Below are 25,219 nucleotides of genomic sequence, written 5' to 3'. Positions count from 1 at the left end.
TCCCAATGGTAACTTGCCTACTTGGATCGTTTTCTACAAGATCTACTTGGCGGGTGCCTGCTGCGGCCTTGAAGGTTGCTGCGGACGAGTCGAGCTCGGTTGGCTTCTCCAGGATGGCGGGGTCGTTGCGGTCGATCGGGTACTTGGCGAGCTCGGCGGAGTTGTCTTGTTCGGCGGCGATGACGGCGTCGGCGAGCTTGGCGCGGTCGTCCTCACATTCCAATGCCATCTCCGGGTCGCCATGGACGGTGATGACGCCTCGAGGCCCTGGCATCTTCATCATGTTGTACGCGTAGTGTGGGGTCGCCATGAAGCGGGCGAACGCTTGTCGGCCGAGTACGCAATGGTAAGAGCTTTTGAAGTTCACCACCTCGAACGTTATCCGCTCGGTACGGTAGTTCACGGGCGTGCCGAAGGTGACCGGCAGCGTCACCTTGCCGATCGGGAAGGCCTTCCGCCCGGGGACGATGCCGTGGAACGTGACCTTGGTGTTCTCAATGCGTGAGTCCGGCATGACACGCAGCTGGAATGTGTCGTAGTTCATGATGTTTATGGAGCTTCCCCGTCCATCGTGGTTTTTGGTAGCCGATGATCGGCGACCTTGGGCCTGACGACTAGCGCCACTCGCCCGGGGTACTCGATGCGGGGGCGTGATCTTCGCGGCTCCGAGGTAATGCTTTGCTCGGACCAGTTGAGCCACCGGGGTACGTCGGAAAGTATGACTGCGTGTACCGCCATCGCCCTTGCGAGGACCTTCCGTCCCGCCGTCGCCGACCCCGGTGAAGGTGTGGAGCGAGCCGGCGCTGCGACCGAAGCCCTCTCCCTTGTGCTGGTCTTGGTCCTTGGCGCGCTCCTTGTGCTGGTTGCCGCCGTCGTTTTCCTTGGCGCGGCGAGCTCTTTCTATCTGCTTCGAGGAGTAGCAATTTCCCGTCGTGTGGTTGGCGGGCTTGCCCTCCTTGCTGTGATAGATGCATGGTGCGTCTAGGAGGCTGCGGGCGTCGAAGCGCTTGGGCTGAGGCCGATCCTCCCGAGGTGGACGAGTGTCGCGCCGAAACGATTTTGGCTCGCGCTGCTCGTAATCGGTGGTAGCAACTAGCTCGTTGTGTCCTCCCTCTCCCGCGGCGCTTGCCGTTGTTGGACCGGCCGGCGAAACGGTAGTCGCCACGCCCGAGGCTCCGTGTGCGCAGGGCGGCGATTGCGTCGTTGACCGTACTCGTCGTCCGAGTCGACTGTAGGGTCTTCATCGGCGTAGCGGGTGGCGATGTCGAAGAGCTCGGAGATTGAGATATTGTCCCTGCTGACGCGACGGAGCTTGGCGCTTAGTGGTTCGTACCGGCAGCAGCGTCGGAAGCGATGATTGCCGTGTCCGTGCCGATGCCGCCGGAGGTCGTCCACATGTCCTGCCGCGCTGCACCCACCGGCGGGTCGACTCGCGCGGGCCTTGGACGCAGCGATCTAGGTCTTCTATGGTTGTGGCACGGGTGTATGCGCCGGCGAAGTGTTGGATGAACGCGGCGCGGGCTTCTTCCCGTGGAGTCGATGCTGTTGACGGTGAGGGTGTTGAACCAATGGCGATTGACGCCGTCCATCATGAGGGGCAGGTATCGCGCTGCGAGTAACTCGGAGTGGCCCTGGATCCCCATTGCCATGGCGTACGAGTCGATCCAGACAGTGGGGTCAATGCTTGTATCGTACTTCTCGATGTCGCGGGGTCCTTTGAACCCCACAGGGTACGGCTCGCCTCTAATCATCGGCCCGAAGCAAGCGGGGCCGATTCGGGTGAACGCGCTCGGCGCGGGCTTCATCGGCGTGGCGGTCGTTCAATCGATTGCGCGCCCGCCATTCTTGGTCGTTGACGATGTGGGTTCGGCGTCGATCGGCTGCCCGTTAGCGGCGACCATCACCGCGCGGGCGCGGCTCGACTCGGTTGTTAGACGAGTGGGCCGCGCGCGGTGGCGGCGGGCCGTTGTTGGCGTTGACGATTGCGCGGTTTGCCGCGTCGACGACGCCGCGCGACCGGCGGATGTGCGCGAATAGAGTCGCCCTGCGAGTCGGCTGCGGCGTGCTGCTGCTCCAATGCCTTGGCTACCAAAGCCTTGGCGTGTCGGACGAGGATCGCGCCGTCTCCCGTTTCGGGATTCTTGCGAGGACGGCTCGCGCAGCTGCCACGTTGTCGGCCGGAGACGAGTGCGGTGGTAGGCCGTTGGCGTCGACCTCTGCCCGAGGAACTTGGGGTGGTGGTGGGGGGGGGGGGGGTGGTGCTCCGCGCGCTGTTCTATCTGCAGCAGCCCGACTTCCTTCCGGATGTCGTGGTTTTGGACTCGGGCGACCCGGATTTCTCCGTCTGGGTCGTCGAAGTTAAGGCGTGCGCTGGGAAAGTCGCTCGCGCGGGCGCGGTCCATGCGCCGGCGGGTTCGCTGCTGACGCTCGTGGGATACGGCTCTCACGTCATCTAGCTCGAGACGACAGTTCTGCCTTTCGGCGAGCTCCTAGTTCCTCTGCTCCTCGAGGGCCGCCGGGTGCGCCTCGATCTCGGTCGCGGTGGCGGTTGAGGGGAGGGGAGTGGTGAAGGCGGCGATCTCTCCTTCACCCCCTGCCATGAAGATCTGCGGTCGGGTAGCGGTAACGCGGGGCCTCGGCTGCAGTCCGAGTCGTAATCGCTGCCGAAGAGGGAGAGGATGGAGTCGTCCTCGAAGCCACCTTCGAAGTCGCTCGGGTGGGAGACCAGGGAGATAGAGTCCTTGGTCGATGCCGTGGCGATGGAGCGGGCAGTCGGGGACGCAGCGGTGGATCCCGCAACCGACGTTGTAGCGATGATGTCGGTGAAGTCGGCGTCGATCGCAGCGATGATGGATTTGATGGCCGGGATGGTGTCGGCGGAATCGGCGATCGGAGCGGTGTCGGCGGAGTCGGTGGCTGCCGAGGCAACGGTGGAGTTAGCGGTCGGTGCCACGACCGCCGACTCGGCATCGTCTCCCGGGGCCGCCTCAGCCTCCGCGTATACCTCGCCGGTGGACCGGGCGAGTAGCGGTGAGGAGCTGCCCGGCGCGAAGGGGTCGTGTGAGCGACGGGGGCGAGGCTCGAGGGATCGCCGACGCCGGCGAGCCCAACGAAGAGGTTGATGGAGCCGATCGGCACCATCCAGGCGTGTGTGAGAGGTGACGAGGCGGGCCGGTAGGTGCTTGGCTGGATGTGGAAGAAATTGCCGGTGGCGATCATCCCGCCGGAAGCAACCGGCCGCCGAACCGGCGAGTAGGGCCTCGCCGTAGCTCGAAGGCTTGATGTCCCATGCCCCACGGTGGGCGCCACCTGTCGTGGATGTAGCCACGGCAGATGCTACGAGGGGTAGCACTTCATTGATGCGAGGGAAGGGAACATTGCCATCTACGGGTCGAGGTGCAAGAGACGCAAGGGTTTTACCTGTGTTCAGCCCCTCCGGAGAGTAAAAGGCCTACGTCCTGCTAGATCTCTATTGCTCGATGGAGAATTACAATGGGGGGCTCAGTCGGCGGCTACGCCGAGAGCTTACAGGGGGAGATTGGATCTCGAGTAAGGTGTCCTCTAGGGCCTAAGCTCGGGGGTTTATATAAGCACCCCCGGCCTAGGGTTACATGGAGATAACTCCGAATCATATCAGTTGCTACTAACCCGGGATCCGCTATCCCTCTCGCAAGTAATCTTCTTGTCCAGCCGTGTGGACCTCCTCCTTGGGATCACGGCCCAGTCGCCTTAGGGCCCAGTCGCTTAGGCGACTGGCGATCCACCCAAGCCTCTATCTTCATGGCGACTGGGACTGGCGACCCACCCCCTATGGGCATATCCCCATCACACCCCTCGAAGAATCCGGCAATCTTTTGCACATGAAACCAGTACGAGGCCATGTTGGCATCTTTTGCGTCCCAATCTCCGGAACATTGTTGCACCACAAGATCTGAGTCACCGTAGCAAATGATCCGGTGTGCCCCGATTTCCTTTGCGACCTTGAGCCCATGAATTAGAGCCTCATACTCAGCGACATTGTTCGATGCCCTGAAGTGCACTTGCAGAACATACCGGAGGTGATCTCCCTTAGGTGAAGTAAGAACTACACCGGCACCTAGACCCTCTTTGAGCTTGGATCCGTCAAAGTGCATCTTCCAGTATTCTATTTTTTGTTCCGGCGGCTTGTATTGCATTTCCGCCCAATCGACCAGAAAATCAGCCAAGGCTTGTGATTTTATGGCGTCTCTTCTCTCGTACACCGGTACATACGGTGATAGCTGAATTGCCCATTTGGCAATCCTGCCGCTAGCATCCTTGTTGCACATGATATCTGAAATGGGTGCCTCGCTCACCACCTTCATGGGGTGCTCTTCAAAGTAGTGCTTGAGCTTTGTGGCGGCCATAAACACGCCGTAGGTCATTTTCTGGAAGTGAGGGTAGTTTTGTTTTGAGAGGGAGAGCACCTCGCTCAGGTAGTATACCGGCCTTTGCACGGTTTTTCCTTCCTCTTCTCTTTCTACCACAACCACAACACTCACGACCCGGTTCGTTGCTGCTATGTACAACAGCATGGGTTCCCTTTCCAAAGGCGAAGCCAATACCGGTGCAGTTGCTAGCATTTTCTTTAGTTCTTTGAACGCAGCGTCTGCCTGCGGGGTCCAGACAAAGGTATCGGATTTTTTCATCAGAGCATATAGCGGCAAAGCCTTTTCGCCCAACCGGCTTATGAACCGGCTTAGCGATGCCAAGCTTCCGGTAAACTTCTGCACATCTTTGAGATCTCGCGGTATAGTCATTCTTTCGATGGCCTGGATTTTTACCGGATTAACGTCTATCCCGCGGCTTGACACGAGAAAGCCAAGCAGTTTGCCGGCAGGAACACCGAAAGTGCATTTTGCCGGATTGAGTTTCATCCGGAACCTCCGCAAGTTGTCAAATGTTTGCCTTAGATCGTCGATCAAGGTTTCTTTCACCTTAGTTTTTATCACGACATCGTCCACATAGACTTGCACATTTTTTCCAATTTGGTCAAACAAACACTTTTGCATACAACGCTGGTACGTTGCACCTGCGTTGCGCAAACCGAAAGGCATAGTGACATAGCAATAAGCCCCGTGAGGGGTAATGAACGCAGTTTTTATTTGATCTTCCTTTTTCAGGGGAATTTGATGGAAACCAGAATAAGCATCCAGGAAAGACAACAGCTCACAGCCAGCAGTAGAATCGATCACTTGATCAATCCGGGGTGAAGGGAAAGGATCTTTCGGGCAAGCCTTGTTCAGGTTGGTGTAGTCGATGCACATGCGCCACACCTTTGGAGCTTTGGGGTCTTCCTCCTTTTTCTTCTCGACCAGCACCGGATTGGCTAGCCACTCGGTATGCAGTACCTCCACGATGAAACCGGCAACCAGTAACTTTGTCACCTCTTCTCCAATGATTTTTCTCCTGTCTTCAGCGAACCGGCGTAAGGGTTGTCTCACAGGCCTCGCATCCTTCCGGACGTTTAGAGAGTGCTCAGCCAACTCCCTCGGAACACCTACCAAGTCATCCGTAGACCAGGCAAAGATATTCCGATTCTCACGGAGGAAGTTGACGAGCACGCTTTCCTATGCCTCATTCAGGCCAGCACCGATACGAACGGTACGCTCAGGGTATGCCGGGTCCAGCACGATGTCCTTTGTCTCCTTGGTTGGATTAAATGCCAGTGTGCCCAAGTTGCCACTCATTGCCGCTAAGCTCAACTGTGAGGATCGAGCTGGCCGTAATCGCGGTTTGTATCCTTCTTTTTTCCTCTGCAATCACCAGCGATTCTGCCAGATTTGATCCGGCGGAGGCGGTTTCCAGCGAGACCTTATAGTTTCCCACCACCGTCAAGGGTCCACGAGGTGCCGGCATCTTCATCTTAAGATACGCCGTATGAGTTGAGGCCATGAACGCAGCCAATGCCGGTCTCCCCAGCAGTGCATGGTAAGGACTGTCTAGGTCCACCATCTCAAACAGAAGATTTTTGACCCGGCAATTATCACGTCCCCCAAACGATACATCCACCCGGACCTTTCCCATGGGCGAACAGGACAATCCCGGAGTGATTCCGTGGAACGTCGTGTGAGATGGCTGAAGCATGTTTTCTGTTATCCCAAGCATATGCATGGTGTGCCGGTACATGATATTTATGCTGCTCCCATTGTCTATCAGCACTTTGCTGAATTTGACACGAGTCGTTGGCCCATGCATGATTGGGTCCACAACGAGAGCGTAGCCACCCGGATTCGGCATTATCTTAGGGTGATCCTTGAATGACCAGGTAATTTCCTGATCTGACCACAGCATGTATTTTGGAACTGCCGGCATCACTGCGTTCACTTCCATGGAACGGCGATGCATGCTTTGCTTGTCTGTTGGCTCAGTAACGAACACAACACAGCACATGTCCGGGTCCTGATAAACATTCCGGCCTAAAGGTGCCGGTGGTGGAGCTTGGTTAATACCTTGTGCCACCTGGTGAACTTGTTGCTGCTGCCAGTTCGGCTGAGGCTGTACCGGTAGAGCATTTGCTCCAGTAAGCGGGGGTGGTGGTGGAAGTCTTCCGGTACCCTGGTCCCTTGCATCCTTTATCATGCCTCTTTCCATCAATCTTTTTGTCCAAGTGCAATCTTTTGTCAGATGGTTCGCAGGTCTTGCGGGATTTGGTGTGTGCCACCGGCACGGCTGATCCATAGCGGATTCCATGGTGTACTTCTCATCATTCTGCCACGGCTTCTTTTCAACCCATTGTTTTTTAGGACCCGCCCATGGCTGCGATCCGGTTTTTTGCCTCTGGTTTCCGCCGGCACCGGAATTATCCTGCACCACGGCAACTTGCTGCGGACCATACCTTCGATCCGAAAAATCTTCCCTTCTTTTGTTGTGTCGGTTGTCCCGGTATTGATCCTGGCGCGGTTGGCTCGTTTGCGCTGGTTCAGCTTGAACCACCGGTTGCATTGGGTCTCCCAATGCATAGCTATCTGCCACACGTATCATTTCCGCCAAAGTTACCGGCATGTTTCTCTGCAGCTTTTGCCACAGCGGTGAACCCCTTCTGCACCCATTGCAAAACCAAGCAATGGCATGTGCCTCGATCATCCCCTCGCAGGAGTTCCTTGTGGAGTTCCACCGGGTCAGGTAATCCCGGTCAGTTTCATTCGCGCGCTGCACATACAGGGCGAGCTGCTGCGGCCTGTTTGGCCTCCGGTACGTACTGCTGAAGTTGCTTACGAATGCTTCCTCAAAGTCCAACCAGCCATTTATGCTCCCTGCCGGCAAGTTGTTAAGCCAAATGCGTGCCGGTCTTACCAGGAAGGATGGTACGATTCTCACGGCCCAACGCCGGTTTCCTCCACCTGTCACGGTTCCTCCGCCGCCAGCGACGTATACTGCGGTCACGTAATCCGCAAGCCAGTCTTCCGGCTTAGTGGTGCCATCGTATGTTTTTGTATCACGGGGTAACTGGAAGTTGCGAACCGGTGGTTCCTCTTTCATGATTCGTGGGCCAAAGCATTTTGGGCCCGGAGGACCTTCTGCCTCGATCATCTCAGATAAATATACTCTGTCCAGCCTGTGCCTCGCATCCCGGTCTGGCAGGCATCTTTCTCCTACGCGTACCCCCAAAGGGTTCCGGTAGGCTGCTACTCTTTCAGTTCCTGAATCAGCTTCATCGTAACGTTCTGGTACCGCGGCTCTTGCCTGCCGGTACCTTGGCGGAGGCATTTCCTCCTCATCATAATCTGCTCTTGCTGCACGATAATTTTGCCCGGCTTCACCTCTACCGGCATAATCATTTCCGGCATAGCCACGAACTGCCCCTTGGCTTTTTCTTCCGGCCTCGTGTCGCCCAGCTTGTTGTTTTCCGGCAAGTACCGGATCATACACAGTCATTTGCTGTGTATTCACATCTTTTTCTCTTCTTCTGTCCGGATGGGGGGACGATGCCTGCCCATGAGACTTGCTTCCGGCATTCTTTGCCGAACGCACAGATTTCGATGCTGCGGCTTTGTTCATTTTAGCAAGCTGCTCAGCATTTTGTTCCTGTATCATGTCAAGCAGCTCCCTAACACGATCTTGTTGTTTTGCCAAAGCATCTCCGGTAAGCGAATCACACAGCTCTACCGCAGCCCTAGCAGCTTTTATGGTTTTATCCGGACTACTGTACTTTGGTTTTTCTACGATGCTCAAAGATGCAGAGGTACTTTTTCAGGTAAGAATCTCCTTACGCAGATCCTGATCTAGATTGTGAGCTCTAAGCCGGTTTTCCGGTACTCTAGCAGGCTGAGCGCTAACAGAAGCAAAGCCATGGGCAGCATTATACTCACGTAGGGTTAGGTTCAGCTCGCGCTGCGCCCGGATGATGTCCGCGCCCCCGGAGAGCAGCTTCTGGCGTTGCGCCTCCAGCTCCGCCTGAGCCGCTGCCGGATCGATGTTCTGCACGATGGGCGTCGCCAGCACGTTCATGGCCGCTTGGAGAGGAGTCTCCGGTGGCGCTGTAGATGCACCCGCAACCTCCTGATCGCGCTCGGTCGGTGGCTTGGCCATGCGTGTAGACCTTGTCTGTCCAGCGCCTTCCGCCGCAGCTTCCTTGCCTGCGCCAGCCGCGCCAACCACCAGCACCTCCACGCTGCCGGCGGCGTGGCCGCTGCGAACTGCAGACCTTGGCGGGTCCGGAGCCACCAGCACCGGCGAGAGGCACTGGCGCTCGGGGACGGTGCCGTAGTAGACGCGGAAGCTGCCGAACTCGATGATGCTGCCGTTCTTGGGGAACTTACCGCCGTTGGCAAAGCAGCCAGTGTTGTCGTTGATGAAGTCCGTCGAGAGGATGCGGTAGACGAGCGCAGTGACCACACGCTTGCCGGAGATGGTGAGGAGGCCCGCCCGAATATGAACTCCAGCAAGCACAGCTGCTTGCCCCACGGTGGGCGCCAACTGTCGTCGTGGTGAACAGACAGATGCCATGGGATGGCTTGAGTTGGGGCCGAATGTGCGCTAGAGGATTCGGGGGAGGGTTTTGGTAAGGTTTGGATGGATTCCGGATGGAATGCCGGATGCTTTCTAGAAGAACTTGGCCTTGGCCAGAGGTTGAAGAAGAATAACACAAGAACTGGCTCAACCTTGGATCTCTCTATTCGATGAAAGAATGAAGTTACAGGCTATCAGTCACCCCGCGCATGGGTGTGCCCCCTCTCCTTATATAGGGGAGAGGGTGGCTTACAAGGGAAGAAACCCTAGGAAACCCTAATGGCATCTTTGACTAGACAAACTACTTTACAAAGCCTCTTTGGCAGCAGGTGACGCCGGTAGACCTTTAATCAGGAACGGTGACCTCTTCCGGTAGCTTTTACGTCATCTTCTGCTTTGGCCTCAGAGCTTCGATTAAAGCTGAAGTGCTTCGCTCATCCTTGTCCTCTAGCTCTTGAGAGAATCTTTGACCAGCTTGCCGACGTGCTACAGTGTAGCCTGTACCGGTATTCCGGTACCTTCTTAGTCTATTCCGGTATACCCTCTGGGATACCGGTATAGATTCACTTAGCCCTAAGCTTATCTTTGTTATCCGGAATAACTGCTAAACCGGTACCTCAACAGCCTAATCCGGCCAAGTTTGGCATGCCTTTGGCATACCGGGGGTTATCCCCCCAACATTGAGGCACGCAGGGGACTTAGAGGACGCAAGAGGACGTCATAGGCAATATGGTGGGGTTAAGAGGCAACGCGCAAACACTAAAACCTATAGAGACACTCTCAACTTACAGGTGCTAGAAATAGATGAGAGAGCGCACTAATAGTTTTATACTCTGCAAACATAACCCAGCCGATGTGTTCCCCCCTTCGCAAAGGAAGTACTTGCAAAGGCACTCACACGGTTGAATTTTTTTTATTAGATATCAATTGTAGTAACGCTAAATTACTACGCAAGTTATTAACAGATTATTAGCAGCAACATAAAGGTGTAAGTTGTTCTATGATCGAGTTAAACAGCTACAAGTCGTCCATAACCGCGGACACGGCTTATCGATAAGATGTACACCCTGCAGGGGTTGCCCAAATGTAACCATATGCATGCTCGACCCGCTTACGACAGACGGAGTCTCACAACAAGACCGTTCCCAGTTCAATAAGAAAGTCTAGGGGGGCCACCCGACTAAGCTACCCGTATCAAAGTTCGGCCGTACTCCGAAGCGGACTCAGGGTTTGCGACGGCGGCTAGGCGTGCAAACCACACGCTTCGCTAAACGTCCCGCGAGGTACAGTACATAATATAAACCGCCTGAAGCCAAGAGAATGTAAACACCTGAAGGCAACAGTAAGTAAAGCATGGAATACAAGACATAGGCAAATAAAACCAAGGTTGTGGCCCCCTTTTCAACAGACTTGAGAAAAGATAATGGGTGAGGGGGGGGGGGTCCCGATAATCATCCCCACGTACGGGTAGAACGCTCAATCTCGTAACAGATAACAAGAACTCGGGTCCTAGGGGACATTAGCGAGACAAAGATCCGATGCTTTCGCAAAGGGGCTTACAGATGCCACTGCATATAATTTTAGTTGTTAACAATAAAGTAAAGAATGAGTATTACCAACAACTAATATAGCATGTGATAACCTCCCAACAACCCAACAGATAACCCGAAAAGATAACGATGGCGAAACGATATATAACGACATTAAGCATGCACTACGACTCGCAAGGCAGACCCAATAACCAAACAATAGCTGTAGGAGGGAGGTGGAGGCAATATGGGCTGCTTAAGGTAACAAGTGGATAGGACACGTTACAAGAACGCAACTCAAGGCTAGAATGAGAGAGACGGCAAAATAAAATAGGTAAAAGACTCCTGCAGAGACATGAGTGTGGAAATGCTTGCCTGTTAAAGATTGTCGAGGAACTTCCGGAGAACTTGTCGTAGCTCGCATCAACTCAACGGCCTATCCGTGAAGAAGCAAAAGCTGGAACACACAACGAATGCAACCGTACTATTATGAAAGAAGAACCGGCATGATCAAGATATGATATGCCTGGCATGGCAACGATGCTGCGATGCAACTTATCCAAATTAAACAGAACCGGAGTCGAAACCACGGACAAACAAATTAGGATTGGAGTTGCATTTCTACCGACAAGATTAAATGTGGATTAGCATGGCAAAGACAAGGCAGGGGTGTGCTACTTTAATATTAATCGGAGCGGGAAAACCCTAGTCGGAATCCGAAATACTCCAGGTGTTCTTATTAGGTGGACATGCATAACTACCACGACGCGACATGATACTAGATGCAAACAAGTGTATGGATGGAATATTCATGTTCCTCATATTTTTCTGATTAACTTTCTTTTAGAAACCATTTTATTCTGAGTTATAGTTTGCAAGATATGATTTTAGCAAGATATAAACACTTTCTGGAATTTTTGGAAAGATAGATGCTGCACTAGAACTTTTCTCACCGAAGAACAAGACATCCAGTGCGGCTGACACGTGGGACCGGCGGTGACTGGATGCTGACAGGGAAGCAAGATGCAGAGGTGGCGCCAGCTGAGATTGACAAGCGGGGCCGAGCTGTCATTGAAACGGAGGAACAACAGATTAAAAAAAGTGGCTTTAATTAGTCGGCACTGGGATTAGAACCCATGGCCACGTTGATGAAGGATTCAGGAACGAACCACTCTGCTTCAACTCTGGATGATGAACAGTTGATCGCGCGCAGCTCTTTGAAGGAAACTGAATGGCAATGTTGGCAGACTGAGCTACACGGCCACGGGACATGGATGTCCGTGTGCTGCGGCGCGAGGGCGCGTGAGCAGGTCGATGGGAAGGAGCAGGGGCAGGCGCTGCGCGCAGGTGGACGGGAGCATGCAACCCACGCAAGGCGGTTAGCCATGGCCGACCGGCGAGCTACGATCCGATGCACGGATCCTGCTGTCGTTGACATAGAGAAACAAAAGAGAAAAGTTCCGGCATATGCCGGGGATGGGATTCGAAGAGCGGCGAAAATAAATGATGAAGCAACAAACTAGAGCGTTGTTGGGGTGCTTGTGTTGACACACGGATACGCAGCCAGCTCGAGATGCAGAAAGGCCACGCCTTGGACTTGGCCAACATGGAAGCAGACGGGGACGATGACCTTGAGGCGAGGGGGAAGAAGGCTGGGGCGAGCGACTGTCGGCGAAGACGGTACAACGTGGAGGCGTCGAGCATGAGCTTCTGGAGCGGATGTCGACGGTTGGAAGCTATGGCGTGCTTGGAGACGGGCGGGCAAGTTACTGATGTCCTGGAGGATGACCTTGGCGGTTGACGCAGCGCCGGTGACGGGGTGCATCGGCGCCATGGTCGAGGACGACCGGAAGCAGGTACTGGCGGCGCCCGGCGACGGTGGGAAACGGCTGGACGTCGAGGCGTGCGGCAAGATGCAGAGGCATCGATCCCTTGCGTTAGGAACGTGTGAGGTTGGAGACGTATGGCGCCGGGGCGGAGGTGCTGCGACGACGACGTGGAAGACGGCGCAGTGATGGACGTTGATGCAGGACCTCAAGGAGGACTGGGAGGAGGCCGGGCATGGTCGAGAAGCGGATGCGCGGAGGTGCAGAACGCGAACGTCGGAGCAGCACCGCAGTGCTTGGAGCGGACGAACATGAGCCGGCGGTTGTAGGTGTTGCACGCCGTGATCTTGGCGACGTACAGAGACGGCTGGAGCGCGCACACGTCCGGAGTCGAAGCTTGGCGAACGCGGTTGCAGCAGCGCGTGCTGGGGCGACGGAGTCCCTGACGACGAGCTTGCGGACTAAGCGTGGAGGGGCGCGAGCTCGAGATGGAGGTGGGAAAGGTGCGGACGTCGATGTTGTCCCAGGTCTTGGCGACGGCACAAGGCAGTGAAAGGCGGAGGTTTGCGTGGCCGACACGAGCGGATGGAGGAGAAACCAAACGGGAGAGAGTGGCGGCGGCAGGGAGGAAGGAGTAGGTGGCTAGGGTTGGAGACTAGCTAGGAGAGGATTTTATAGAAGGAGCTGGAACAGCTTGTCCATCCCATCGACAGGTAGCGACGTGGAGTGCTCTCCACCCTCACCGTGTCGTACAGAGGTTGGAAGAAAGGTGTGCTTGGTGGGCTGCTATGCGTGCTGGGCCAAGTGGCCGGAAGGGTTTTCTTCGGGGACAAAGAAAGGCCAGATCGGCCCGATGCAAGGCTACGACCTCATTACTATTTTTCTGGAATTTGCAATAGTGCAAGGAAGAACAAAGAGAAAGGAAAAGAGTTGGACCGTGAAGGAAAAGAGAAGAAGGAAAGATCCAAGGACAAATTTGAAAACATTATTTTGAACCAAACAATTTTGCAAGATCCCCAAATATAATTTTTATTTATTTTTATTTAAATAAGAATAAGGGTGGGAGGGTTTTATATATAAACCATACGAGAGGGAAGAAAAATAATTTTTATTTGAAAAATAATTTTATTTTGTCAAAAACCATGATTATGATGAATGCATGATGCTGATGACTTAGGAATGGCACGGAAAAACAAGCAGCGGTGGAAAAATCTAATATTGGGTTTTTTCGGGTCGTTACAAACGACACCACTAACGAGGGATCGTGCCCCGAGATCCCACGCTAAGGTACGGGGGGAGAGGGGTGAACTATCGGATGTTCTGGCGACGTGTTGATCTCCTCGACACCACTAACAAGAGTTCTTGCACCATGTAGAACGGTCGACACCACCAACAAGAATTGTTCCATCGATGATGATGACTCCGGAGAAAAGAAACGAAGGAGTAACAATCACATGGATCCACCAATTCAATGTAACAATAGCGAATGATAAGAGTAGTCGGTATGGTAGCTACTCCATCCCGCACTCAAAGCATTACTCGGTACATGAATAGGAGAAGCGTGCAACATCTCTCGAAATCAGATTGACGACCTTGACAAGTATTCTCAGTGAAGATTCGATGGGGTCAAAGCACAAGAAATTGAAGGAAGATCACAGAAACAAAGATGATATCAACGGAGAAGACAAGGATAGCCATCGTTGATGTTCTTCTGTCGGAACTTCAGAGATCGGACCTATTAGGTTAAGGCATAGATCGTCCAACCCACGTGGAAGCCTAAGACTCAGAAAAACTCAGATAAGAAAGAAGACTCAAAACTCGCAAAGGTAAGAGGAGAAAGAATAGGGATAAGGAGAAAAATAGAGCTAATCAGATCTATCCAACGAATTTTAGAAAATAGGTTTTGACACTAGACACAACCACGTCCGTTGGCAAGGTTAACCTACAGGCAGAGCAGACCAGTGGGGTATCGACAAACCTAAGCTCTGATACCAACTTGTGAAGCCCCGAAACCGGTACCATGAGGATTCCAGCGATCCCGCCGAAATCCGCACGTATCGATTCTGAGACGCCCTCCGACAAGACGTGCGCGATGAATCACACACGTGATGCCAGATGAATTATCACGAGCAGTAACATTACAGCAGGTTTACAATAGAGCACACAAGAAACATATATTACATCAACGACTCCAATGAGTCAAGATACAAATATACAACATGAAGATCCAAATCATACAGAAGATCAGATACGTCCGAGTACGAACAAGATATAAATTGGACTAAGAGTCCTGAAGATAAACGACGGCGTCCATAACCATGCCCATGCCATGCCGAAAGGGTAACCTTGCTAGCATTGTTCTTCTTCGCGCTTGTCTTCATACATGTCCGGTATTGTCCCAAAGCAGCAATAAGTACGGGTTCATACTTAACAAGACTACAATATGTATAAGCATTCGTCAACCATTCGTCCTTTGTACTTGAGGCACGCAGGGGACTTAGAGGACGCAAGAGGACGTCATAGGCAATATGGTGGGGTTAAGCGGCAGCACGCAAGCACTAAAACCTATAGAGACACTCTCAACTTACAGGTGCTAGAAATAGATGAGAGAGCGCACTAACAATTTTATACTCTGTAAACATAACCCAGCCGATGTGTTTCCCCCTTCGCAAAGGAAGTACTTGCAAGGGCACTCACACGGTTGATAAATTTTAATAGATATCAATTGTAGTAACGCTAAATTACTACGCAAGTTATTAACAGATTATTAGCGGCAACATAAAGGTGTAAGTTGTTCTATGATCGAGTTAAACAGCTACAAGTCATCCATAACCGCGGACACGGCTTATCGATAAGATGTACACCTTGCAGGGGTTGCCCAAATGTAACCATACGCATGCTCGACCCGCTTACGATAGACGGAGTCTCACAACAAGACCATTTCCAGTTCAACAAGAAAATCTAGGGGGGCCACCCGATTAAGCTACCTGTATCGAAGTTCGGCCGTACTCCGAAGCGGACTAAGGGTTTGCGACGACAGCTAGGCATGCAAACCACACGCTTCGCTAAACGTCCCGCGAGGTACAGTACATAATATAAATGACCCGAAGGCAACAGAATGGGGATAACCCAGTTTAAAGTTCGCCCCTTCCTGCGAAATTACCGCGAGATGGGGATTCGAACCCGGGTGGGCTGGCTACGCACTCGCTTGTCTTTCCACTGAGCTAGAACTCACTTCTCAAAACGCATGTAGCAAAACTCAACATCCTACGTAACATCGACAAAAATCTCCAACAGAATTGACCTTCACTGTCGACAATGGAGGCACAGCCATGGCAGATTCGAGCTCGCCGGTGAGAAATCCACCGCGCCGAAGATTCGTCCAGGGCAGATCGGGAAGAGGGAGGAGCAGCGTATGCGACCATATCAGAGAGAGACCATCGTAGTGGGCATGTTCAACAGCTTCAAGTCATGGAACATCGACTCCTTCACATCCGGCCGTGATCCGCCTCGTCTTTTCCCGGTCTGGCCGCCCTTGTCTCTTCCTGTTTGGCCGCCGCGAGCGGTGCGGTTCGTCTCCTCCCATCCGGCCGCCGCGAGCGCCTCGTCTCCTCCCCGGCCGCGTCGCCTCGTCTTCTCCCGGTTTGGTCGCCGCGAGCGGCGTGCTCGTCTCCGTCTTTTCCCGTCCGGCCACTGCGAGCGGTGCGGCTGGTCTTTTCCCGTCCGGCACCACGAGCGCATCGTCTCCTCCGACCCGGCCACACCACATCTCCATTTATTTGGGGGAAACGTGGTACGAGCGATAGGAAGAAGACCGGCTGTAGCTACAGCCGGTTGTAAGTTAGACTTTTCCTATAAACAAAGGCTGAAGCATGGGTCGGACTTAGATTTGATTTGTATAAGACTGGTAAAATTGCCCATGCGTTGCAACGGAAGATATATTGTTAATGTTGTCATGACAGTGAAAATAAGCATAAAAATTGTCATATTGTTTTATTTACCTCCTAACCATGTTCTAGTTTTTTTTTTTGAGAAATCCCACCATGTTCTCACTCTGGTATGTTAGGCTCAATCACTTCATTAGATCGCAGTAAGCTTTAGCTTGTAAGCCTTTTGAAGCTGGCATCACCAGGCTAGGAAATCAATAACACGACCTTAGTGCTTTATTCCAAGAACGATCACACATTGGAGAATTTTTGCAACTGCAAATCCACACAAAATCGACAGGCGCTACTTACATTGTTTTGTCTTATGTGGCGACGCTATGGTGCAAATGGTTCAGCAACTAAGCACGCCACTGAGCTTGGTCAACATTGCCTACATGCTCCCACCACCGACTCTAGTCTAGGATGATGAATGCATCGCTCTCCTACTCCCCGCTCGGCTGGAAAACCACCGAGAGTACTTCAATTTTTATTTTTTATGATCCAACCTCGGTACCACTGATAAATTTGAATTTCCCTTGAAACAATAATAATTCGAATCAGTACTATTTACGCAGCTAAACCTTAACATGAACTGAAAACAAAAATCCTTTCCTCAACAAGCGTGAGGAAGTAATTAAGCACCTTTGGGGAAAAATAATGTACGGAGTAATATCAAAACGTGTGAGCATTTATTAGCAGTATAAAAGGTGCGTCATCTTCGTTCGCTCGTCAAATTAATGGGCGTACTATCTCCTGTAATTTGGTATGCACGTGCATGAACTCAATTACAGTAGTAGTAAAGCTGAACCATCCAAAAAGCTTATCATCACCGCGACCAAACTTTCACTGCGAACAATCGGTCACACCATCATACCCACATGCAAGTGCACTTGGAGAAGATGTCCATCCTGAAGTTCTGCCCAGCGTGGATGCTCCCCTTGATCTTCAACTTACCACTTCACGACAAGTCAGAAGACATGTGCAGTTTGTTTAGAAAAATACCGTTCATTAGGCTCGTGTTCTCCCCATATAAATGCCATATGCAGGTTCTGCTTGCTGCGGCTAATCGCGAGGAAGTCCCTGTGAAGTTCACGTCAGTTTTCCCCTCATAACGAGAGGGAAGAATTTCTCCAACCAAAATCGAGTGGCAGACCCGGCGAACCGTGGAGAAAGCTAGGACATGTGTAGACGGCGCCCTTCATCAGGTTCACGATGAAGACCCCCTCGTTGACGCCCAGTTTCTGTCAGATGGAATCGCGAGGGCAGCAAGCATCAAACGAAAGTCTATTCCATGGGAGAAGCAGAGAAGTTGAGGATGGCGCCGTCCTTCTCCACATCGGCTCGCGGTCATCAATTCAATGGGAGAGCAGTAAAGTTGAGGATAGCGCCACCCTTCTCCACATCGGCTCCCGGTCCTCAGCATGCTGCACAGCCTACGCGCGGGTTCGCCGACTACCGCGGGAGCTTTCTTCTGCCACCGCCGCGGGTACCTCTGTTGTTTCCGAGGAGATGCCGAAACAGGCCTCCGCCATCGCCGCTGCGGTTCCCCACGACTAACGACGTCCGCCAATGCTCCCCAGTCCCCATCATGAGCACCCATGGCCTGCCTCGCCGGCGAGTGCCACGTAGCTAATGCTCCCCGTCATTAGTACCCACGTCCAGCCTCTCCGGTGAGCTCCCGCGTCGAAATACCGCCAGCGTGAGGTCGTGTCGAACACGGCGAGTTGCATGTGAGAGCCCTGGGGTTGTTGGCGACATGGCGTGCATCCGGAGCTAATCGATGCGGGAGGCGGATTAGTCCTCGAGAGGAAGAGGCCTGGCCTGTTATATGGGTTGGAGGAAGGAGTCAGCGTCCGTTTCGAGATCTCCTCGCGTGGGCTTGGTGTTCCAAACTAAGATCGACATGAACTCTTGGCTGGCACAGGCCTACAAAGGAAATATACAGGGACGACCCATTATGTGACTTACCGGTGGTATTGCCTGTAATTTTGCTCAACTTTAGGGGTATTTTTTGACGGACCAACAAGAAGCTTTACCGTGCGTTGCACCGGGTTGTTTCGATATGATTTAAACGGTCCGCCAATGGTCTAAAATTTTGTACTAAAAATGTTGATGATATTTATATTTTCTCCAAAAATCTGAAGCACCGCAACACTTCTGTTTTGTGTACATTTTTTGTACATAAACATATCTTAAACCTAGTAAATAAATAATATGAATGTTTAATGAATTTACAAAGTGACAATCAAAAGCTAATGTTCTTTAGTTAAAAGCATAAGATAATCCTTTTTATGATGGTCAATCAAGTTTACGCTACAATTCAGTTAACTCTCCAAGAATTGTAAAAAAAAAACACATATTTGAGGACATTGTTAGAAGTAGGTGCCTAGTGTTAGACATGGACCAAATGCAAATATGATGCTGTAGTGTGAGAAGCAACATTGCCTGCAACTGAATCTGGATTAGCATTCTAGCAAAAATTCAGAACTTTTCGACAATAACAAATAATATTATTTTGAGGATATAGTTTTTGATAAGTTGCCGCGTTGCATAACTACAGCGCACTGATCGACTTTTGGTGGCGTTGAGCCTTGGGTTTAACACGGTTCCCTTCACCCGGCAGCATCCATCGCGGCGGACATCTAGCATCCATGGCTGTAGACCGGTGGTGAGCTCACTCATTCAGTCGGGATCCATCGCGGTGGAGAGCAGGCATGGAATCCTTGGCCCTGCGCTTCCGCTCGGCGCTCGCGCCCATGGAGAGAACCGCTGCCCGACCGGATTTGCTGGCCACGACCAAGTCGGTCTCCCATCGCGTAGATCGACGTGGCACGTGGTTCCGTTGCAGCGCTCCGGCCGACCGTCGCTCGCGTCCGCAACACATCGCAGGTGACCTTTTCGGCTGAAATTAAAAGTGCATGTCAGGGCGGTCTCGGCCTACCTGATTGAATTTCTCCTCTAGGTTGATGTACATACACATAGCGCTGGTTCTAATCAGAACATTAGGCTGGGATTAGAGTACTACCTGCGAACGTTTAGCTCTAAACAAGAATCAGAATACACATCCTAGAACTGGATTCGTCATCTGAAACACTGAAACTTATGTTGTTCATGTGGTGGTTTAGGTACACAGCAGACTCTGAAGAAACTCTCACCAAGAACGATAACCATAAGTCACAGCGCAGTCAATTCCATGGGAGAGGCGGAAAAAGATTCAACTGAAGAGCAGAGGGGTGTTGGTGATGGTGTGCCCTTCCCGCATCGGCACAGGATCACCATCATGTTGCACCGCCTATGACCGGTTCCCGACTGCCAAACCACCAGACCTTCCTTATGTTGCCGCCGCACCCACGGCTTGCACCTCCGGCGAGCTTCACCGTCGAAATACTGCCCGCGCCAGGTTTTTTCGCCTCCGTTCCCCACCTCCGGCGAGCTCCCTCGTCGAACTACTTCCTGCACCAGGTCGCGCCGCCTCTGTTCTCCGTTTCATATAAAAAAAAACACTGAGAACAAAAAACTGGGGATTTTTTCCTCGTCATAATCTACTACCTACAAGTGTATACTTTTAGTCAAACTAGGCCAAAACCCGTGCGTTGCTACGGCCGCCTTTAAGTAAAATAAAATATATTTAAGTATTTTACCCCAGGTGTAAACATAATTCACATGCATATAAAGAAAATAGCAATATATGATATCTCAAAAACAATGAGATTATAATTTGTATAATAATTAAAATGTATGACAAAAAGTGCAATAATTAACTTACATGAACCAAAATCAATCCAAATCTTTCATTCAGACCATAGCGATACGTGGCACTCTTGCACATCTGTTGGATGACAAAGCGCAGGTCGAGGTAAGCTCTTTGGTTTTCCAACTCTCACCGCCATGTGTGTATATATCTTATACCCAGTCCCTGCACAATGGATGTCAAAGACTCAAAGGTAGTCTCGGTTCACCCTCTTCTTGCTTACCCGACACCAGAAGCTAGTGCTCATGTCTATGAAAATGAATGTAGAGAAGAAGCAAACGTATTGGTTTCTGAGTTTCTTAGAGAAACATCGTGTAAACCCTGTGGCCGGAACCGTTGGGGCTGCTGCCCAGTACTACTAACGCTAGTCAGCTAGTACTCCATTGGGCGTCAACGGCAACCAGTCTCCAAGTTGGAATACGACACTATCTCCCGGTAAACGGAAACCCATCGTGTTAACCGTGTCGTCGGAGCCGCCAGGGCTCCTCCTCAGAGTGTATTTGATCTTGAAGGTAGTCCAGCGTCTTGAACATAGGGCATGCTCCATAACCACTCCTGGCTCTTCGTTGTCTTGTGTGGCCAGGAACCTATGCCACCGTTCCTCGAACGAAGCAAGTCGGCCTTGTCGCACATGAAGGACCTTAACCCGTCCTGCGTCGATTCACCGAGCAGCCGTAGGCCCGTCAAGGCCGAATATTGCTTCTCGTAGCCGACCGCGTGCTGCTGCTGCATGCCAGCGTCAGGCCCGTTGCGGTGCCACCGAGGGCCCGCCCTCTAGGCTCTAGCGGCGCGGCAGCTTGTCGTGAGGACGCCGTCAGAGGATCCCAATCCTCAACCACATGGTCTCATACCGGAGGCGCAGTTTGGCCACCCACAGCGTGGATTTCGCCAAAAGAACTCGACTTCAAGACTGTTCGCGAGAATGCATGGGGCGTGGCTCCAGCGCCGCCGCCCTCCCCAGTCGCTGCGCCAGAACCGCCTCGTCTTCGCGCCCTACTGATGTCGCTCGCGCGTTCAGGTGCAGGGGATGGGGGACGCGTGGTCGGCAGTTCTGATCGGGGCGCGCCGGATCTTTCCGACGGCAGGGGACAGGAAGCGTGCATGCATGGCGTCTCCTCAAAACCGCTGCGATGTATCGCCGAACTCGGACGGCAGGGGGAACCATAGGCGTGTGTGGCGTCTCCTCAGAACCGCTGCTCCGTGTCAATTGAATTCGAAGGATTTTTTTTCCGAATTAATTCAGGGGATCCTCGATGAGCCTGCTGAAATCTTGGATGCCATCGAGGTGCGGTCGATCAAGGCAGGGCGTGTGTATAAGTAGGTGATTTGGATCGAGACCTTTTACTAATGTGATACGGAGGAGTACTCGATCATGACACGTTTTGATTCCATCGAGCTCTGCTCGTATACGTATTAAAGGCGAGCTGCACACACAGCGTCAGCGGACGGGACGACATAGGGACCCGACGTACGAAGCCAACCCGACGGACCAAACCGCGGAAATGCTTTCGCTTTTATTATTAGGTATAAAAGTCAACATCTTTAAAGTTTGATTAATTTTCTACACGGAAACATGAACATATACTAGACCAAATTCATATGAAGAGATTCAGCATACAAGATATTTTTATTGTGTATTCATGAAGCGTTGACTTTTGACTAAAAATATATACGCCTTGTTTTATGAAACGGAGGTACTACTAATATATATCTTGACTCAAATTTTGTACTCAAATGATTGTAGATAATAATGAAAGATTAAATTATTACGATAGCCCGTTCCTCTCATCGGACCAATCTAAACGGACTAATCTTGCCGACAGAAAGCTCTTTAGTGGTGAGTAAACTTCGGTGAGTCGCCAAGCGATAGCCCGTTCCTCTCATCGGCGCCGGCACTGCCCCGGTGGTTTGTATCTAGTCAATTGAATCGATTGAGTACTTGGTGCCTGGTGGTTTATACGTTGGCAATCGACTCGCTAGAGTCCCTGTTTGGATAGATCAAGGTTTCCGCTCTGTAGAAATCGGGTTCGAGTTGGACACCGCAGCGCACGACAATGGGCTCGATTCGACGGACCAACGACGGACGAAACGGACGAAGCGACGGAAACGCTTCGTGCTTTATTATTAGGTGGTATAGATAGGGTAAACGTGGTAAAATGTTCGAAATAGCTGGAGAGTATGGCGTGCGATCGAATTCAATACTCCTTCCGATCCATATTAATTGTCTCTAATATGGATGTATCTAGACATATTTTAGTTTTAGATATATCCATACTAGCGACAAATCATATGAATCGGAGGGAGTAACACATTTAGTGATCTGCTCGATTACTAAAGCTCATCTGGTGCAGCAGTACCCCGAGTTCCTCCGACCAGGGCTGACATACGGAAGATCAAACCAACACCAAGTGGACACACACGCATAGACAGAGCATTTGTAATGAATCCTAGGTTTATTTATTTATTCGGAGTACAAAAGCTAATACTCCCTTCATTCCATGAAACTTGTCGGAGATTTGTCAAAATTTGAATGTATCTAGATGCTATTTAGTGTCTAGATACATGCGAATTCAGATAAATTTTAGACAACTGTCGTGGGAAGGAGGGAGTCGTACAGTTGCAAAGCACTTTCTAGAAGGTTGAGAGATAAGGATTGGACGGTTAATGATGGCCTGCAAGAGCACAGGTTCGTCAGAGCACATTTTCACGAAAGTATTAGTTCTAGTTTTTATATCGATCCCAACAAGGAGCTTAGATAAGTGTTTATCTAAGGTGTTTCTGTCGGACTCAAGGTGTCACTAGTCTTGAGCGAATTGACTGCAAGAATTAAGATGGAAATGGTTGAGTATGAATGGATGAGTATTGAGTATTGAAGAGTGTAAAAGTAAATAACATAAAATTAAAAGCACGAATGTATTTTGGAGTTGATTGCAGATGAGAAACTAGGCGCGGAGAGATACGATTCATGGTGATAATAAATGTGCCAGGTGGAATAAATGATGTAAGTGATTATAATACTTCTTATTAATATGCAAGTAGGTGAGCAACCCATGTGATAGTCAAGACTCCTCTTCGTAGATTCGCTTGACTCCAATGATCTTTTTGTCTGTTACCAAAAGCTATGGTCAGCACAACAATTAAGGTCGTGAGACCACATCAAGGCTTTAAACTTAATGGTTCCTCGTACTTCTCGAATTATACTAGCTCCTCTTTGATATCGGCCGTATCACTCGGTGGTCGCTGATTCGCTAGCAAACAAGTTCATGATTATGAGGTCCCAAGATCATGTTGTCTGGGCCCTTAAATTAGACAACAAGCATTATGCAAACATAAACAATCTTTCTTGCATAGAATAATCACAACAATAATCACAAATAGATGGAAATTAATATAGGCACATCACATCTCACCAGTCCCCTACATCTCCCACGCCTATGGGGATTTACTCGCACATGAGAAGAGAATAGCGCAATGATATGATCATAATGTAAATAGGGTTCGTCTTGATATTACCGTAGCAAGCCACAATAAGAAGGAAGATCGAATCCAATAAAACCAAAGTATGAATAGAGTCTCAAACCCTAATCTTACAAGTGTGAATCTCTCTCCCTCTCTCTCTCTCTCTCTCTCTCTCTCTCTCTCTCTCTCTCTCTCTCTCTCTTAGTACAAGGGGAATGATGGTGAATGAATGATCTAGAGGTTGGAGATCTCGGAGATGATCGATGGAATTCTTCTCCTCCTTCAGATATCTTCTTCCTCTGTTCTCGGTCTGTTTGTGGCGGATGTGTGTCTCTCCTCGATATACTTCCTTCTCGAAAAGTATTTGTATTGATCAGGCGAAGGCGGTGGCGTATGGTACGGGCGGGCCGTACGGGATTGCCGCACCCGTACTGGTGCTCGTTACGTTCACTGGAGCCTCGAATCAGAAAGTCTTCAATTAGAGATTTGCTTGATTTGTTCCAATCAGCTCATAAATGGCCTTGGATCCTTCCAAAAGTGTCCAGAATCTGAAAATCACATTATAGAACAAGGTTTCACTGTTTTGCCATATTAGCGTTAGTTGAAAGATGAAAACCAACGAAACCAAGTGAAAACCAATGGAAAATCCTCGATAAAAAGTGTCAATATTTGGAGGTATTAACATCTCCAAGCTTAGCTGCTACTCGCCCTCAAGTGACAAAGTGATAAAGAATAATAGCGACAAATAAAACTTGGGTGGAAGAACTCACAAGTCTGAGGTGATGTCCTATTCCATCTTCAGAAATCTTGCAACCTTAAACATGATCATAAAATATTTGAATGCTGGCTTCTAAGCTCGCTTCCTAACCACATCTAACTTGCTAGGAAATAAATCATAGTCTCAAAAGCAAGTGTCAAGAATTTAGTTTGGCTTGGGAATCAAATCTTTTAGGGTCTCTCTTTTAATGAGAGTAAAACAAATTTAGCAAGGAATGCTTTATCAAATTAAGGGTGCTCAAGTAATGTTGAAAGAGATATAAAATTAGAACAACTCATTAACTCCCACTCCAAAAATTGTGACTATCAAACACCCAATCTTTTCCTTACTTTTCTAGAACTTCAATCCTTTGGTAGTGAGATGATACTGAGACTTAGTTTTAAACGAGATTGTACAAGCATTGTTTTGGAGTTAAATTCAAACTTTCGCTTGCAACATCCACGAGAACCAAAATGGTTTCATCATAGCATTGCTGCTACAGATGCATAACCAACTCATAGCCGAAATCCGAGATTAACTCAAGTTGATAGTTCGAAGGCTAGAGGAGTTCTTTAGTCCCATGGTGTGCAAAATGTAGTGAGACACGGCGTAAAGCAATATCTTTCTTTAATGAGCAAGTCAAGTCTCAATGTACATCTCAACCACCGCTAGAAATTCATTCCATCAAACAATTCTTTTTTAACAAGTGTTTATCAAGTCAATCAAATTAAGCTCTGTGGGGTTGAGTGTGTCCAAGAATAAATCCTTAAGACAAGTACAAGGTACCAAAGTCATCATAATGATGCTTTCTCAAGCTCTTAAAATTATTAGGATTGTTCCCAATGTAGTTCTTTTCAAACTAAAAAGCAATGTTCATAAGTCGAAACTAAAGTGGTGACACTAGCATTGAAACAAAGTATATATGACAACAAGCTAAGCGGGGAACGAGTCTAGAGTGCAACAAAACAAATAATAGTATGATTAGGAATAAAATTACAAGA

At 50.6% G+C, this 25,219-nt stretch overlaps 1 long non-coding RNA gene across 1 annotated transcript; it reads right to left on the bottom strand.

Annotated features, from left to right (window-relative positions):
- Positions 1–9,073: 9,073 nt before the first annotated feature.
- On the bottom strand, positions 9,074–12,964 carry LOC127313481 (uncharacterized). The gene is made up of 3 exons (XR_007859020.2): positions 11,669–12,964; positions 11,453–11,564; positions 9,074–10,956 (listed from the first exon to the last, which is right to left on the bottom strand). It is a non-coding gene; the product is annotated as an uncharacterized lncRNA (long non-coding RNA).
- Between the last annotated feature and the right edge of the window lie 12,255 nt (positions 12,965–25,219).

Source organism: Lolium perenne, chromosome 7 (genome assembly GCF_019359855.2).
Source record: "Lolium perenne isolate Kyuss_39 chromosome 7, Kyuss_2.0, whole genome shotgun sequence".
Lineage (NCBI taxonomy): Eukaryota > Viridiplantae > Streptophyta > Magnoliopsida > Poales > Poaceae > Lolium > Lolium perenne.
This window is presented reverse-complemented; position numbering and strand designations above follow the sequence as displayed.